Source organism: Ambystoma mexicanum, chromosome 7p (genome assembly GCF_040938575.1).
Source record: "Ambystoma mexicanum isolate Mex_15411 chromosome 7p, UKY_AmexF1_1, whole genome shotgun sequence".
NCBI lineage: Eukaryota > Metazoa > Chordata > Amphibia > Caudata > Ambystomatidae > Ambystoma > Ambystoma mexicanum.
The window spans coordinates 523,462,745-523,478,763 of record NC_090939.1 but is presented as its reverse complement, the minus strand read 5'-3'; the positions used below and the strand labels follow the sequence as shown (position 1 = coordinate 523,478,763).

Genomic DNA, 16,019 nt, shown 5'->3' with positions numbered 1-16,019 from the left:
GCCGCCCTATATGCGGACCATCTTGAATGGTTTTGGTCCTCCAGCCCTGCAAAGAAACTGGAGTATTCTGGGGAGAATGTCCATTTGACGTACTGGATGCAGCTACTGCTGTCCTTCAAATGGAAAGTCTCCATCATTTGCTCATAGAGCTCCAAGTGTTCCCAAACAGAATACTTGGCGTTCTTATGATAAGGCGTGATGACACTCCTTATTGCCTTTATTTGTTTCAATGGGTCCTTAAGCAAGGCCCTTTTTGCCTTATTGGCCTTTTTGGTTCGGGTCACCCTGGTCCATTCATCCTCTGACTCTGAAGCACTGCTCCCAGAGGTGCCCGTCTGATCTTCCAGGTTTTCCCGGATTCTGTGAGCCTGGGAATGGCTGGCAGAATGTGGGAACCTGGTCTCCTGTGTCCTGTGACGCTCAGAGGAGTCTTCAGATCCCTCCTTGCTGCCAAGATTTGATGGGTACCCCCCCCACTGACCTAACTGGGCAGAGGTTTTCAGGATGGCCTTAGTGGGCCTACTCTCCTGGGGTTCCCCACTAAATTGCACTGTGCTTGGGTGCCATACCCGGATGCCCGCCCCTCCATTCCTGGGTGGTACAGGCCTATGAGCCCCATACTTTTAGCTGGATAGTAATCTGCCATCCCCGTGGCCCCATGCTCATGTGCGCCAGGGAACATGGGGGTGGCAGAGTCCAGGGACTGGTAGAGATGAAGGCCTCTGGTACTAGGGCTCCTGAGGTTATGCTCAGGCTTTTCCCTTTCCCAGCGAACTTCATCTTTATCAGCCCCTGCTCCCTTTTGCAATGCAAGAGCCTGGGCTTTCAGCTCCTCAACCAAGGCCTTACTCGACTCTATCAATCTCTCCTGCATGGCTAACTGTTGCTGGAGCCTATCATTGTGCTGACAGAGAGCCTCATTTTCTCTCTGTGCCTCCTAATTGGTCCTGGAGTATTGGGCAAGTCTCTGCTGCAGGAGGGTTACCTCCTGAGTCCCATCCCTACTGGCCTGCTCCTTTCTTGCCAGAGCCTCCTCCACCCTCCTGGTGTGCTCTAGCAAGTCGTGATGCTCTTTTTGGAGGTCACCCAGCCCCTGGAGGGCCAGGTGATTTTCTTCAATTTTTTCTTTTAATTGGCAGACTTCCTGGCCTAACGTGTCCCTTTCCTGACTAAGAGCCTGCATCTGTGCCGCCTGGTCGTCCCTCTGCCTTTGAAAGGCACCAGCTTTCTGGCGCTGTTCCTGAAATTCTGTCTGGGTGTCCAGGTCTTTCAGAATCAGTTTATTGCTCTCCTCTTTTTCTCTATCCAATTGGCTTTGCAGGTTGGCTACCTGCTTTGTGCATGCCCTGTTGAAATCTATCTGTTGCTCCAGCTTTTTCTGGCTCTGCAGTAAGGAGTCCAAACTGTCTTGGTGCTCCTTCTGCAAAGCCAGAATTCTGGTATCCTGGTCAGCCTTTTCCTGTTGCGGGATATCCATATCCTCCTTCATTTTAATGATGTATTGTCTACTCTCGTTTTCTGACTCCTGGCTCCTGTGCAGCCTCTGCTCAGAAGAGACCAGGTCAGATTGGGCCTTTTCTAATGCCATCTGTTGCCCATTTGCCAGATCTTGGCCTTCAGCACATTTGTCCTGCATGGCTCCCATATATAGATACAAATATGCCGCTATCCTGGCAATCTTATTGTGTTCATCTTTGGCCTTAGAAGCCATATATAGTTCACTCAGGGCCACATGTAAGGGACCCTGATCTCTCCACATATCTGACTCAGTTGTAGTGACCTGTTGAGTGATCGCCTGCAACCATACATTTTGGTCCTGCTCAGACCATTCACCTCTCACAAACAGTTTATGTAAGAGGTGCTCCCTAGCTATCTTCATATCTACCAAGGTCGTCATTCTGGAATTTGAGTTCCTTCCTGACTTACAGAAGTTTGTATTTTATTTTGCAAAACAGACCGTTTCCTTAGAGCGTTCCTTTGAGGGGTGCTTTCACAGTGTAAAACAGCGTGGTGATCTAACCGGATATGTGTATCTGGTCAGTTGGCACATTGTATTAAGCTGCACAAGTGTTTAAATCTGACCCAGAATATCCTGGCTCCGAGCCCCCATTTTGTAAGCGATATTCAATCAACGCTACAGCTAAGTCAATGCCTAGTCTGGGATGCTGAGGAAAACCCTTATTGATGTATTTTTATGTCCAGTTCAGTACTCTGGATGACAACCCTTGTATAACACCCCCCTCTTAGAATCCCCCTGACCCCACTGAGCCGAGAAGTAGGTTTGTTTTGCAAATTAAAAGGTTTATTTGAAAAATTAACAAGATATATATCACACTTTTATAATAAATTAATAATTGCTATCACACTTATGGATATAATGTTGATCAACAATGGGTAATCTGGCACTAGCACACTTCTTTACAATCAATGAGGAGTTAGTATAGGATGGATAAGGTAGCAAAAATACTTTTATGGTTTCAAGGGAAAAGCAATGAGGAATGAAATGCAGTACAGAAATAACTTGATATGATTTTAGCAAAAGATAATATAATCACTTTTTCTGTGGCAATTCACCCTCCACCCCCTATGCAATGTAAGAAATGGAAGGAGGAGCACACAGTTCTCAGGAATGCAATCAAATACAATATGAAATGCAGTTCCCCCCCCATCAAGCTTAGAGGAAAACAGGTAGAAGTTTTAAACACAGGCCCCAAAATGCTTTGAATGTGATGACAATGAGGTGAGAAATGTGCTAAAAATGCTTTTAATTCCCTCTAGAGGTTCAGGGTGGGTGATATCTAGTTTATATTAGTTCAGGCTCACTTCAGCAATGCTCTATGAGTAACTAGCAGGTTAAAATGAATTTTAGCAAAGGAAAGCAAGGAGCTGCTGATTTTTACACGTGGCTGAAATTGTGCAAAATGTTGGAAAGCCTAGAATCCTAGCTTTAAGATGAAAGTCAAATTCCGTTCCTAGCACAAACGGTTCCGGAGGTACGGACGATTTTGTGAAAGTAGTTTTTCGGAGTTGAAATTTTAATAGTTCAAAATGACAGGTGACAGTTTTCAGCTTTAAAAGGACAGAATGACACACACGATTCCTATGAGGTAGTTCTAAATAGGTTAAAATAGTTTGGATTAGATTATTTTAAACTAAGAAATTGGTTTTGGCACAGTGAGTACTCACACTATATTTTTGATGGTGGAATAACTGCTTTATCCACTTCCCCCAAGCTCAGCTTGCTAGCAGAGGCACTGCCCCTCCCAGTTTCCCCCAAGAGGAAGCCATTTTACGACCCCCCCAACATAACATTTGCCTGAGCCCAGGACAGGGCTTTGTTCAACCTCCTGCAGTCTGCAGGTACCCCTCCCTTAATTCAATCAGAGAGGTGTCATCTCCTTTTGGCAGGGGCAGCAGGATGCAGCTATGCCTGGGAAGAGTGGCTGAGCAGGTTTCTCCTGTCGGGGTAGTTGTCAGGCAGAATTCAGCTAAATGTCACTTTAGTTCCCAGTTTAAATCAAACTTACAATTTTTACATATACATTAAATAATTACTTCCTTCAAGTCATTTCAGAATATAGTTTTACATTGTATCCACCTCTTAGCAAGTCTTTCCTTGGCCTGGTTTGGGTTCATCTGTTCAGTTTTACACAAAAATCTGGTGGTTTTAAAACGCCGGCTTTCTGATAGTGGTGAGTATCGGTATTGCATCCATTTTTGACATTAAGAAAATGAATTCCCCACAGTTCTGGGTTGCTTTTGGCAATCAGCATTGCCATTCCCAATGGTTTCAGGCTACTGTGTGTGTAGCCCAATGGTGGTTTTAGGCACTGTCCTCCTGTGCTCACAACATAGGCAAAAATGGGTGGCAGCCTATTCTTCATGTTTTCCCTGTGCACTCTCTGGGGAGTTCTGGCCATCATGATGTTTTCCATGCCAGTACTGCACAGTTTTATGGTAGGGCTTGGCTGCATGGGTAAAAACATCCCACAGCCCCCAATCTCCAACAGTTGTCCAATATCCCCCTCCATTAATCATCACTTTCCCAAAGGTTTCCCCATCAGTCTTCACTTTAAAATCCACAAAAAACACATCAGTCCCCCCATTTTCCCCCAACCCCTTGATCCCAGCCGCCCCCACCCCCAAACTCCATTGCTTGGGAATGATCACTCCTTTTTGTCGGTGACGCCATTTCAAACAAAGGCCACCAGTAGTAATCCCCTTGCTTTATTGGCATATTTCTAAATCAATTAGGGAGTTCTCTACAGGTCTAATCACCTTTATAAACATTAATGCTTCTAGTCAACCACAAATACTTCCAGAACTATCAATACTAGCAAACCCCAGTGAGTCATATGACCATTTAAGAAAGCCAGACCATCACCCCAGTGCTATATCACAGAATGAGTATGTTGAAGGCCAGCTGTATCATGATCCTAGTATGTTCAATTTACCCAATTTTCGTGACACATTCTGCCGTCCTCTCCTTAGTAGATGTTTTGATGGCTTATTACTGGGGTGCGCCGTACGGTGTAACCCTTCCATGTCAGGCCTATTGTCCTCCATCGTTAGCCTCTTCAATATGCTCTCTGCCTCATCTGACGATGTTACCTGGAACCCTTCTCCGTGGCACTGAAAGCACAGTGAACAAGGATGTCCCAATGTGTACCAAATTTCATGTTACTCGAGGGTCAATGGGTGGTATTCCATCCACTTGGTTAATATTCCATCCGCTTGGTTCAATGCTGGCAGATCCTGGTATCGATGAAGTTTTGAACCTTCAAAATCGATCGCACCCATTTCCCTTGCTTTCTGGAGGATGTCGTACTTTTGTTTGAAATAGTGGCATTTTGCAATCACTGAATGTGGGCCTCCGGGAGGTCCTCTGCCTCAATGAATTCTATTCTGCGTCCTTGATAAGGGTGCTGATGAGGGGTTTAACCAACGGGTCGAGGGAGAGAGACGTTTCACCTTGCTTTACTAGGAAGCTCATAATGCGCAAGTTGGACCTCCTCTCTCGATTTTCTAGGTCCTCTATTTTCAAAGTCAGGTCCTTCTCTTTCAGCTCGATGTCTTGCATGCGTGCATCAAACTTCATTTCCATTAGGTCAACTATAAGTTGGTTGTTTTCGATGGCTTCTATTTTTTCCTCCATTTTATATACCCTTCTTCTTAATTCAGACACCTTGTTATTGATGCAGCATTCTTTACTCAAATACTCTCACTATCCACCTATAAGCCCATTTTTCTTATCCCTCGCTGTTTGTCTTTTGTGTCTCAGCCTGTGATTTCAATCCTCTAGGGGCCCAGTTAAACCTACATGTGTAGAATCCCAAATTCCCAGCTGCCTTGTCCCACTCCTCTCTGCTTTAGGACATTTTGTAGTTGCTTAAGAGAAGCAGTTAATAAGAGGGGTAGGGGAAAGGGGTCTCCAATCTCCCCCTTTGTTGAGAAACCGCTCTACTAAAGTGGATGCCGCGCCCAGCGACGCTGGGCCACATCGAGTCACACTTGAGCTTTAACACACAGTGTCTCTCAATCAGCCGCCGCTCTTACCGGGTTATATGGAGCTGTCCCCAGTGCTCACGGCCTCCAGGTTGATCTTTCCCTGTAGACCCTCTTCAATCCATGTGTGCTCCCCAGCCAGATGCAGCTGGTACACTGCAGTGTGCTCTGCAAGGACGCCTTTATCAGACAGACGTAGCGGGAGCCACCGCTTTCTTCCTGGAGCCTCCACCCACTATACTCCGTTGCCGTAGGGCTCCTTGATCGCAATCCGGGCCTCTTTCATATCAGATGCCGGGCCGCCTTGCACCTACAAACACTGACAGGGGGGATGTCTTAGATGCCCGAGGACTTCATGTGGCTGTGGGACAGCCCTGTTCCTTAATTTCAGATCTCTAAAGCTCCCTCGCTGCTATTTCTCATGTTAAGGCGAGTGAGACAATGTGCTTAGGCAGCCATACCCTCTGTTCCCCTGGTGGTCTCCTCACTGGAACACTTTTTGCCATGTCCAAATGGTTGCCATGGGGGTAATGCTGTTGATATTGCATTGATATCACAAAGGATGTATTGACTGTTACAAGAGTGTGGGAAACTATGGCTGGGATATTTGATGAAATTTGAGTACATGACCAAATGGTCGATGATTTAGATTGTTGTGGACATATTGTCCATTTGTAAGCTCCAGGAAGTCCTACTCTTCCTCATTTCAGTCCTGACAGCATTAGGCATCCTACCTCTAGCAACCCATTTGTGCAAATCGGAACTCCCATTAGCATGCTCGTCGGGGGAGTGTACATCTTCCCCTGCCACCGACCCTGCTTTTTTGTTCACCCTCCACCAATCCCACTTATGTGATTGCTGTGCCAGCAGGAGCCACTGTCGCAGCTCTTGCAGCTCCTGCCCCTGCTCCATTTGGCCGCCAAGGAAATTGAAGGAATTCTCTGTACGGAGCCCCACCTTCCTATTGCATGGTGGCCATGTTGGTATAGTATTTTCTCACCACGAACGGGACATTGTTCGGTGTCCTGTTCACGGAGAGAAAATATTTTCCATTTAAAAATAAAAACATTAGCATTGGTGTAGCCAACTACACTGGTGCTATTGGCGATATGCCCCTCAGTGGCAGGCCGACCGGCTAGGTAATGGCCCAGCACCCTCGTTAAGGGACTCTTGGTCCCTTAACTTGGGTGGCTGGCCGTTAACAACAGGGTCGGCCCGCCAGCTCGGGCCATATCGCCTGAATATTTTTAGTTGATCCACTTGGGGGATCTTTTCCCTGGGAGTTAGATTAAGTAACATCCCCAGAGAGGCTCTACCTGCAATGAACACAATCTGGAGCAATGACTTCCATTGGTACCTGAGGTTTGAGAACATAAAACCGAGATGCGGGAGGGTTGGACTCTGAGTAATGAACATTTTATTTTTGATATGTAATAAGGACATTATTCCTTTATTCCTCTTTCTCGCCCCCAATCCTAACAATGCAATGATGAACCAAGCGCCCAGCCTTTGCTAGTAACACAGAGGGGCTCATTTTTTTGAGCCGCATAATTCGGCACTGGTAACCCATTACGTGTAGACATATACGTAGGTGAGTCCCTGCTGCTGAATTTTGGTCATTGACACACCAGAGTGCATAAGTGCAGGGCAAAAGGTGGCGTACAAGCGTGTACATTGCCATTTTCCCTGCACTTTTGCACTTCAGCGCACAAATGAAGCAAACGCAGCCTGCAATGTATGCATGCCAGGCAGCGTTTACAATGGGTCCCTATGGGGCTGGTCTGCTTTATGGTGTTGCATAAAGCAGGGGGACCCATTAGCGATCCCCAGCATTTACGCCAGCATTAAAATGCATGTCCGCTCAAATGCTGGCGCATTTGTATGGCCGTAGAGGAATCGAAGCCGCGGAAATGCAAGTTGCGTTCTGCCCCTCCTCTCCGCCATACAAATGGATGAAAAGGGCGAGTGAGGTATGAAACATGCGCAAAGGCCTTACGCCCATAACGAAAATGAGCCCCACAGGGTGTGCATGCTAAAACACTTGTACATAGGAAGTATGTACTATGATCCATCAAAGGAACGAATTCAACATTACCCAGCCGGAACCGGAACTTGCCTTTTTGGAGCCCCAAATGGGAAGCCTCTTTATGAGTAACGAAGTAACGTTAACACCAGGCAGTATTTGCAAATACCAGCTGTTTTTTTCACCAACCAGATTATGGGCCTAGTGGGATTAGTGCATGCAGTATTCCACGCGAATAGCTAGTGCAGTTATTACTGTCAGAGTATGAGGTCAAATACGTCATGTTTTACTCCAAGTTTACCTTCACCCAAGAGGTGGAGGAACACATGTTAAAAACCCGTGAATTTATTTGGATATAGCATACCGACACTAATGATATATAAAGGTGAAGTCTCAGAATAACATGCAACAGTAATGATCACATTCTGTAATTTTAGAATACATTCTGCTGACCTGACCATACTATGTGGTCAAATAAATGTTACCCCATTTCTACTCTAATGCATACCTCCATCCAAAAGGTGGAGGTAAACATTGTATTAAAAAGTTCTCCTAAAGTTTGTAAAACCTTTTTCCTGCTCCTTGCGGAGTTGCTTCCCTTCAGTGCAGCTAAAATTGGCTTTTTGGGAAATTGCAATGTGATTTACAAAGGGGTCGGAAGTCACCCTTTTCTGTATTTTTTAACTTTGTATAAACATTAGCAGTAAGAATTGCTACTCTATACAAATCCGTTCCATTCTCAGTGAGGATGGTAATGGAATAAAAATTGAAACGTTCATGTGTAATTTGTAGAAATCTGCATCGGTTACCAGCATCTGGCAGTTTTGTCATAATAATGCTGATTTCGAAAAATACCGCAGGTGGTAATGTTATTTAGATCAATGCGATGTTGCCATTGGAAAGCTGGCCATGTCAAACCGAGCGAGAGCCCTCAAGAAGTTTATTTGACAGTGTTCTGAAAAGGCTCACTCTCGCCTGTTCCTGACCACTTCGGTTCCACCGTAGTAGGGCCACTGTGGGTGGGGGCGCATGGAGGAGTCACACGCCTGCTGTTTTATGGTTTCACAAAGCCGCAATACATTCTGGCGTCTAGGGTGCGCCTCTTTCTAACTGCCGTGAATTCCAGGCGGGCAGAGTTCAGCTTTGTCTTTCAGCTTCGCTTTGCCTCTATACACGGTGTAATTGTTTTTCCTTTGCTCCAGTGATCCGAAAATTATACCGGTATTACGGCACAGCCGAGCGCGACTTTAAAGAAGGCAGCCTCCATGCAACGAGATGCGTTACTATGGATACAAAAAATCCTGCCCAAGCAAAAGACCTTCTGTTATGGGAGATGAAATAGGTTTTCTGTTTGAGTGAGTTTGTTTATACCATAAAGGAACGGGGGACTGGATCTGCCTGAGATTTGGGCACGGTTAGCAAGCTGTTTACCAATGCTCTGAGGAGAGCCCTAGCCTACAAGGGGCGTCAAATGACACCTGTGACATTCATGAAATGCAGTTTCACAACGGCTTCAGAGCCATTACCTTACCTTAGGAAAGCATACATAAATCATAACGGGCTTCCCTGACTCTGGCCTGGGATATCAAAGTGTCTCAGGAGGACAAGAGCTCTTAGAGGATAACTTTAATGTAATTGCCACTCATCCAGCAGATACTAGTGACCCAGTCAAGACCACTGCCGTCTTATTTGTATCTGCCAAGCAGCTCACACCGCCTGCTCCCCTCCTACAGCAGGGGATGACCCCGAGGCAACGGAGCATCCACAAAATGCCAACTCACGACAGTCGATGCAAATCCTGGTGGCACCTTCTGAGTATTGTATATGCACACCGTACATCCCCTTCTGCCAAGTATTCTTCCCGTTTACTATTTATTTTGCATTTGCACTTGCAATACCAAGTTGGCCAGTTGTACTTGCAATCCCCAGCGCTGGCGATTGGGCCAGCTCTCGCCGGATCCGAGATCCGGCACCAGATGTGTAGCCGGATCTCGGAATCCGGCCAGAGTCAGCGCTGGGGGAAAAAAAAGAAAGCACCCAGAGCAAACTGTAACTTCCTGTGGTGACCCCCTGCAAGGGTTCACAAGAGGAAGCTGCAGTCCTCAGCCATGACCCGGTCTTTATTTGTGCAATGTTTGTCGGATACATGGACCGGATTATTTATTTATGCAATGTTTGTCGGGTACCTGTATCCGACAAACATTGCATAGATACATAAATATAAAGGTATCCGACAAACATTCCACAAGTAAATAAATAATCCGGGTCCATGTCCACACGATGGAGCCACCCAACTGCTTTCAGAGGGGATCTGAAGCAGCTGTGCAGGGTGTGGTTCAAGAAAAAGAAAATGTTGCTTATGCCAAACAGAAATCACCCTGTTTGAATAGTATCCAAGGGGGAGGTTTTATTCATAAAATGGGATGCAAATTGTGCATTTTAAAGAATATTTACTCAGCAACACAGGTCAAATCTATTACCCGCATAGTGAAGTAACTCATCACCCTTGCCATGGAAGTGGTTTAAAGTGGAATTGAAATATAGTTTGGAAAAGAAGCAGCATGAAAGAAATTGCGCCATTTGAAACTATTATTTTGGACATTTCCTTTGATCAGAGGTCAACTGCCAGCTCGGCCCCCCTAAACCCTGCCTCCTCAGGCAGCGCCCCCCACCCAAACTACGCCCCTACCCCGGCCCTTGTGGGATCCCCCACCAATTATTTTCCATTTCCATTTCCTCCACCAGGAAATACCACACTAGATAATTGCCTTCGTGACATATTCAACTGGATGAACCTCAACCATCTCAAAATCAACCCAGGCAAAACGGAGATTATGATTGTTTCAAAAAAGGGAGGAGACATCAACTACATCCCCTGGCCAAGAGAGCTCGGCACCACACCAGAACCATCATCAACTGTAAAAAACCTAGGGGTCCTGATGGATAACAGCCTCACTCTGGAGCCACAAGTGAACTCGGTAATCAAGAAATGTTTCTTCCTCCTGCAAGCAGCAAAAAGGATCCTACCGTTCCTGTCGTTAGCCAACAAAACACTTACCATCATCGCTCTGATCATGTCCAGAGTAGACTATGCCAATAGCCTATACCTGAGCATACCCGAACGACTTCTAAAAAAACTGCAACGCATACAAAATGCAGCAGCAAGACTCCTCCTCAAGCTACCCAGAAGAGAACACATCACACCCGCGCTAAAAATACTACACTGGCTACCACTGATACAACGAATAAAGTTCAAGGCCATGTGCATCACGCACAGAGCAATACAAGGCACAGAATTCCTAAGCGACAAACTACGCCTACACCAACTGACAAGAACACTAAGATCAAGCACCGACATACGCCTGGAACCAAAACCCTACAACAGAAAAAAACTCAGAGGATCGTCTTTCTCTCACCAGGCACCCAAAACCTGGAATGACCTACCTAAGAATATACGGAATACAACAAACCACCTAGCATTCAGGAAACTCCTCAAATCATGGCTCTTCAAAGCATAACCACAACGGAGATGCACTAGAATGCCCAGACATTAAAACAATGACGAAAATAACTCCAACCTCAACCACTCTCAAATTGGACAAACACTCAAACCAAAGAACCAACCACCCGACAGAGAATAAGACATCATAGAAAATAGCCACAAAGGAAGGCTGCAGAGACTGACCAAATACCTAGACCCAGACGAAAGCCTCAAGTGACTCTCCCACTCGTACGTACCGGACAAACATATCCAGACCGGCAGAAGCATCTAGATAGACGCTGGCCTGCGTCGCATCTAGATAGGATCGATTGAAGGATAACATGCCCGCGCCTAGAAAAACGTGAATGCTAACAAGTGCCACACCTAGAGTTGTGAACACCAGCCTGCGTGGCGCTCAGATGGAGTTGTGAATGTTAGCATCCAGATAAAAGTGGGAATGTTGGCATGACCACACCTGGATGGAGTCCTAAACATGGGCCTACGCCGCGTCTAGATGGGAATGTGAGGGCCAACAAGTGCCACACTCAGACAGAACTGTGAATGTTAGCATGGTAAAGGTCAAGTCACCCACTAACCAATATAAGCTCAAACTCTGCATACTTATCTCACTCAAAAACTCACACAACCATCTCTCGCACAACAAGCCGCACGCACTTCACAACACTGCAGCAACACATAAGCTGGAACAACAGCACACGCGGACTGACTCCGATCCGATACCCGCACCAAAGCTCAGCACCCGGTGTATACTGAGTTGAAGCTGCCAACAGAACACCACTCCTCTCACTATCCTACTCCCTTCTTCACCTTACTAACCCATCCCACCTTTATCGTTTACAGTCCCAGCGCCTGGGGACCAATTCCGTTGGTGACGGTGCGCGGTACAAATACCTTTAACATTTAACCACTGGCAATACCCAGTTGGCTACCCATTAGGTGAGAGGAGACTCATATCACAATGGCTCTGTGTTTCCGAAACAGACCATAGGCTTTGCTGGGTAGCATTGGCAGTGGCAAGAGGGCACATTTCTTAGCCTGATGCGAGTGTGCCAGTCTAGAGTAATGCCAGTTGACAAGGGTAAACTCCACTAACCTACGTTCCCTCTCTTGCTGCCTGCAAAGAATAGATGGTGTCATCATGTAGTTTAAAATCATGGTGTTAATCCTGTTTACTATTTTGCCCTGGAAATTCTGGGCATAAAACTGCTTTGAAAGTGCCTTGCATATTCAATTCATCAATGAGTTTCAACACCGTACAACATCGCAAATATGTATCCTCTGAGTGGCATTCATGGAATTTCAGTAAAGTGCATATTGGACCTGACCAGACATAAATGGTAACTTTTTGTATCATGCTCTTGAGCACGGTGCTAACACAAGAAGAAGAATAGTTAAACAAATAGAATATAAACACATATAAAGGATCTTGTTGATCTGTGCAGCACAGGACCAAGCAATTAGCACAAGAGCTCCATTCGGCTGATACTCTTTACTCTCTTAGTATTGTTCGCGGAGTCCGACAGTGCAACACTGTGCATGCGCCTAATTCATGCATGTTCATTGTCTCTCCATTCATAGTCTGCCACCTACAGGTGACAACAGAGCTTCATAGCCCCACAGCTGAAATCCCGAGGGTTGTCATTCAAGCACCAACCCTAGGGATAGCAGTACTTGCTTACAAAGAGGTAGAATTAAATTCAGTAGAAAGTAGGAAACCACTGGCCTTTTAAAAGCCAAGGACACAGCCTAGAAGAGCCACCGGGAAGGCCCTGCCATATTTTCATAGCGCTTCTATGAATGTTAAGGAGAAAAGTTATTTTGTCACCTTCTATTTTCATCAAGGATTTGTTCAGTACCTTTCTTTACAGAATCTGAAAAAATAAATGTGTGGAATGAGTACCCGTTCAACCACGCGATGACTAATTCTGGTATGACAAAATCACTATATTAGAAACTGCCCTCATGGAACATTGCTCAGTATTGCGGGCAGGTTTAACTCCCTTTCTTTCTGAACAGCATTTTTTGATCAAGTACCGGTGATTACGTACGCACCCCATACTACCACAAAATACATTCTCCCTTTCACAACCTTGTACATGTCCTTTAATTTTTTAATTTGCTTCTATGCTACTTAGCCATCTTTTATCCTCCTTCCCTTTTTCCCATTTCCTTTCCACCACAGACCAAGGTCTTTTTTTGTTGTTGTATAAAATAGTTTCTTTTAAACTTTATACATTCAAAGACAATGAAAATTCCTTCATTACGTTTTACTGAAAAGTAATAGTGCGAATGTCATATTAAAATACATGAGTGACTACATACATTTAACCTTACTTAAAGATCTGCCAATACAAGGTCTGGTTCTCCCAGGACAGGGTCAAACCATGATACTATCGAGAGAAGCTCCTGCCCTGTCAGGCCTCTATGGTGGTGATGGGGACAATACAAAAGCTTTTTAACATGACCTTTGCCATACTATAAAATATTTCCAACATGATATATCGCAATACATTACACTACTTTGCATGGAATTCCACTTCTCGCAAGTGTCCTCAAGGGCACTCAGCTAGCCCCACACTCAGCTATGCCCGTTCTACAGAAGGTTTGTTTAAGGGCATCCGTCCATCACAGGGTCACTTTCTAGGCCTTGGGGCCTAGGGAGAGTAGGCAGAGTCCCTATGATGCACTATAACTTCTTTTTTGTTTGATGCAAGATGTTGAACCATGCTTTTTTTTTTGTTTTGTCTGATTTACTCCCTCTGCTTTGCAATACGTCATAGGGCCTCATTACGACCCAGGCGGTAAGTTACCGCCTGGGCCGTGACTTTACCACCATGGCGTAAACTACATTTACGCCATGGTGGTTGGCGGACTTACCGCCCATTCCGACCTTGGCGGGGCGGTAAGTCCCCAATCCCCATTTACCCTTCCCCATTCCCATTTTTGCCCCATAGGGCATAATGGGAGTGGGGAAGGCGTTAATTACGCCACCGTAAATTACGGTGGCGTAATTAACTCCATGGTCCCTTAGCGCCATGGATGTTAAATCCGCCATGGCGCTAAGGGACCTCGTACTCAGGCGGTAAGGGTCGGCGCTGTTTACGCCGGCGTAAACCCCTTACCGCCTGAGTCGTAATGAGGCCCATAGTGTCTGAAAGCACTAGGATGGCAATGAAAGGCAGCATGTTCGCACCATGTAAAGGACAAAAACAAGCAAAAAACTCCATAGACCCTGATTCATGGAATTATTTGCTTGTAAAAGTGGGATTTGCATGCCATTCTGCCGGAAATCCCTGTTTGACGAATGGGGATTTGCGGGCAGAATGTCACACAAATCCCTGTTTAACACGCAAATAATTCTATGAATCAGAGCCATAATCTGGAAGTCCCCATTTGTTGCAAGCCTGCTCTTTTTATTCCTCATCACCATAGAGTTGAAATTATTATGTATTTGTTTCAAAGACTGATGTCAAGGGACCTATGTTGGCATTTACAAGCTATTGTGGGATGTTTCAATCCATGCATCCAAGCCCTACAACATCATTGTGCGTTAATGACATGGGAAACATCATAATGGCCGCCGGAAAGCATGCTGCTGGCCATAAATCACCAGAAAGTGCGCAGTGAGAACCTGACAAACAGGCTGCCATCTTCTTTTGCCTCTGTCAATGTTAATACAGGAGACCATTGCCAGACCCTATCCTTTGGCTGCACACAGAGCAAAACCAGTGCAAAGGCATATGGTGCTGTTCAAAATCCGTTTTAATTGATGTCAAAAATTGCTAAAATCATGGGCACGAAACCAGCAAACAAAAAATCCAACTTCTGGTTGGGTGTTCTACATTACTCTACTGCAGAATCCACATCAATACAATGTTAGCAAGGATCATGGCTATCAAGTAAAATCCCCTTTTTGAAATGTATTAATTCAAGACAGCTGCCAAAAATGGGTACAGTACCAGAGCCCGCCACTGACCAGCGCTGGTGATCTAAACTCTGACAGGAGACATGGATTTCAGAAGCTAAACAGTATCCTGATGCAGCTCAGACTTCTAAAGGTTTGCGGTCCATGGGAAGCCTTCACACCTCAGAACTCCACACAAGAAGGCAGGAAATCACAGGTTTCTGTTAATCAAATGGAGAGTGGCACCCTGGACTGATGCCATGCTTGCTGGAAAAAACAGACAAATGATGCCTTCAGCTGAATAGGGTATGCTGATTTTGGGTGTGAACTGTCAACACTGCTCTGGAGAAGGTAAGACATCTGATCTCTGAGTCAAGCCAAGTTTCTAGGGGCAGAGACAAACGACTGTGGATTCAGAGAGTCCAGCAAATATATGTTTTGTGAGAATACTGATAACTAATTATACCAAGCGGACAACAATGTACAATTTGGAGATTCTTAAAATGACAATTTCACTCTCAATTTGAGACTAACTGGACGTTGTGTGATGTTCTGAGACCGAACCCCGCGATTTATTAATATTGCAGACCCTGTGGTTATATCAGAAAAATGAAAACTTACTGTAATATGCGCAGAGAGGGGGTGTACCTCCGTGGAAGATTTGATGAAAAACCAATATGGCGAGACCCACTAAAAGTGCAAAATGTTGTCATTTCTGGACCCAAGCTCTTAGAAAGATCAGGGTTGAACAGAGAACTGTCTTAAATTAATCTGGGATGTGTACATGTATTCTCAACAACTTGTGTACCTTGGAAACATGTTTGGTTATGAAAAATTGTTTTCTAAGTAAATGCTAAGGGGAGGGACTTCAGTCAAGCCATAAACATAGCATCACTCTGACTCATCCTGACTCACAATTCCCTTCTCCAGTCAGGTCACAGTAAATCCTTTAACCTATCAGCATCCTCACAGGGTTGGGCATAGAAGTCAGCCTTCCCACCCACTTTCAAAAGACATAAAAAGAACCACTGAGACCCAGATAGGAACATTCATTTTCCACTCTTTAACCAATTTCTGCGCAGCAC

General features: G+C 45.3%; 1 protein-coding gene across 6 annotated transcripts in view; it reads left to right on the top strand.

The window, feature by feature from the left end:
• Nucleotides 1-16,019, top strand: part of SYTL5 (synaptotagmin like 5) — an 885,600-nt gene that overhangs the window by 151,987 nt on the left and 717,594 nt on the right. The window lies entirely within an intron of this gene.